Genomic DNA, 3,403 nt, shown 5'->3' on the forward strand with positions numbered 1-3,403 from the left:
AGTAGAAAAAAAATTCTTAAAATAAGCATTTGATTCAGGTGTTAGTTTGTTAGTTAATTTATCATGGGTTATGTTAAACTGTGTCATCATTTTTGTCATGTTTTAAGCCTGTAAATATTAATAAATGGTTAAAAAAGTTAGTTGCTGTCATTTCTTAAGTTTAATTTTTGCAGTGCATGCTTGAAGTCAGAGCAACATAAAGTCTGTTTCTTTCAGATGCTTTTTGTGTGACTTGAATCTAAAAACTTGACTTTGTTAACAATATTTATTTTGATGAGACTTTCAGGGAGAGATGTAATATATCTTATTTTAACATTTATTGACCTCATTTTAATATGTCCTGCCTATTTGAGACAAAATAGATAAGGTTGTTCTTGATTTAAGATTACAGTGTAAAGCTGAACACTTAAAATAAGAAATTAACTCTTAAAACAAGATAAATTAACTAACACTTCTTAATCTAAGTATTTTTTTATTTTTATTTTTTTTTATCTTGGTAAGAACCAAATAATTTGCAGTGTAGCCATGTGTATGAGTAACATTTGCAAAGCCAGGGCTATGCTAGCTGTCTGGTTTGCCGTCATAATTGTTTAAAATAATATACGTATATCATGCTGTACTACCGTAGAAAATCAGCCCTTCGTTTTTATTACAGATAATCACAGTGTATATTCACAGGTCAGACAGCACCAGACTAAACAAACAAAGATCTACACATTACACGCCCTTCAAATCTCTGCACTGGTTTCTCTTTATCAAAGGGATAGACATTAAAATCCCATTACTAGTTTATAAAGCCCCAAAAGGTCTCAGTTGAAACACATCTCTGATCTACTTGTACATTTGGAGGCGAGCAGACCTCTCAGATTTATCTGGGCAGGTTTTGTCCACATTCCAGGATCAAAGCCAAGTGCAGTGAAGCAGCTTTTAGTTTCTATGCTCCTCACATGTGGAACTAGCCTCCTGGGTGTGTTAGTATAGGCCTTTAACAACTCTTAAATCAGGGATAAAACATACTTTACTTGATCCATAATATCGTTTTAAACTGTACCCGCTGATTTATTTGCAATTGTTTTAAACAGTTATTTACATGTTTCATTGTGCTTTTGTTTTAATTACTTGTAAAATACGATTCTATACTTAATATTTAGGTTTAATGTTTTCCGATACACTGTGGATTGCCCAGCATCTGATTTTTGCTCTATAATGAATTTGCTGTTAGCCTTGAAATGAACATCATATCTACCCTGGGTTGTACAGTGTCTTATATGTGCAACAATCACACAGCACAATGAATCATATGGCTTCTCACATTTCTGCATCCTTATAAAACAAATCATGTTCTCTACGTGTAATCTACAAGTGGCAAATGCTGCTGTTAAGAATGTGATAGTCCTCTATGTTATGTTATGGACAAACATGCTGAAAATCAGTCCATGTGTAACTGTAGTTTTGTCAAAAACCAAGTGAGAAACCAAGCCATAATATTGGGGCATGATAATGTATTATGTTTCAGTCTATGTAGTTTATTTTAGTTTTTCGGAACAGTTGTGGTTATAATCTATTTCCAAACCATCCCTAACTACCCACAAAATAGCACACAGGCTGTGTTAACAACACTTGGGAAATGGACCAGTGCTCGCTATGACCTATTTTCATTACACTCACATTTAGACTAGTCTAGTCATTACAGACAAATCTGAAAAAAAAATACATAGGCAAGAGGAATAGACTTAAATCAGTGCACTGTCCAAAATTGAGTATAACCATTTTGGTTAAAGTCAAATTTGTAAAATAAATTGTTAAAATACTATATATCATTTATGTTTTTTATTTCCTGTGCTTCTACAGGTGCAGAGATTGACCTTGATGCAGACTTTGTATATGGTAAGTGATGGCTGAGAACTAACGCCCATTGAAAAATAGAAAAAGGACAAAAATTCGGCACTCACTTGGTTGGAAAAATTGTAAAAAGAAGCCTTTATTTCATGATGGCCTGTAGATTAATTCTTTGGGCTGGAGCTAAAAACAAACCAACGTGTGTCCAGCATGTCACTTCAGGGTGAATTTTTTATTTTTTGTCTTTTTGGATTCTTTGAGCCCTTAAAGCATATTGAAATGATAAACTTGCCAGTGGTCAGAAAAAACAGGGACATGACTGTTCTGACGAGCAAAAAGAGATGCTGGACTACTGAAGACAAGGGGTGAAAAAGTGTGAAGAAAAGTAAAAGGAAAATAATGGAAAATTGTTCAAACCAGTCAGGATATTAATAAAGCAGGAATAGTCCTTAATGCTGTGTATCCACTGTTGTGTGTTCTGTATTTTTAGACTACTACACACTACGGGTTGGAGGTCTAGTATTTGCTGGGGTCATTGTTTTTCTCTCCTTCATCCTGTTGGCAGGTAAGTCAGCCAATACATCTTGTGTGTTTTGTGTGTTGGTAGTGGACAGGCTTGCAAGCAAACGTGGGGGAAAACAAAAACAGGAACAAAAAGAAGTAATACAAACAGAAAGCATTGTATAAGAGGGCTTAACACCCATGACTATCATTCCATAGTGTTATAAGAACATGTTTATTGAAAGAATAGACAACAGGTTCAACTATTAAGTCACTAATAACTCAATTCCATTTTCTTGTAAAGGAAACCAGCTCGCCAACTGTGGTAAATCCAAGGTAAGAACACTAGTGGCATACATTTGCAGTTAAATATGGCTTTATACTGACATCTGCTGGTCCTATGGAGACAATGCCAATGATGCAAAAATAAACAGACTGAAGTCATAGCTGTAATCTCTGTTTATTAAATATTAAATGTAACTTGTGAATTACTTTAAAAAATCAGATACATTAGAACTTTCATAAATTCTTTTTTTTTTTTTTTTTTTTTACAGCCAAGAACGTGGAGGAGGACTAAAATGAGCTGAACCAGTGCAGAAAGGAGTGGTACATTCACCACATTGCTTTGGAATGTAAAGTGTGTAAGAAATATAAGGCTTTGTATTAATAAAGTTGTGGAACCATATTGTGTGTGTGCTTATTTAATACCACTTTGCATTTAAAACATAGTTTAACTGAGGTTCAAAGTATTCATACACCTCAGCTACATGTTTGTTCAGTCAGTCCAACCCCTATATTGTGATGATGTGACATTTCAAAATAATAGAATGATTGGACTAAATAAAATCATCTTTACATTCTTAGTGTCAATTTGGTACTCTTTATCATTATTTTTGGGCATATTTGTTGTAATTTCAGTTAGAGCTGGTGATATGGCCAAAAAATGTAATCTTGAATTTTTCAGTGTCATGGACGATATTAGGGTTTAATTGACTGTTTTTTGTAATAAAAATGGAAATAAACCATGATGTTATAATACTCAAGATGCACATTCACAGATAAG

Source organism: Sphaeramia orbicularis, chromosome 13, assembly GCF_902148855.1.
Source record: "Sphaeramia orbicularis chromosome 13, fSphaOr1.1, whole genome shotgun sequence".
Taxonomy (NCBI): Eukaryota; Metazoa; Chordata; class Actinopteri; order Kurtiformes; family Apogonidae; genus Sphaeramia; species Sphaeramia orbicularis.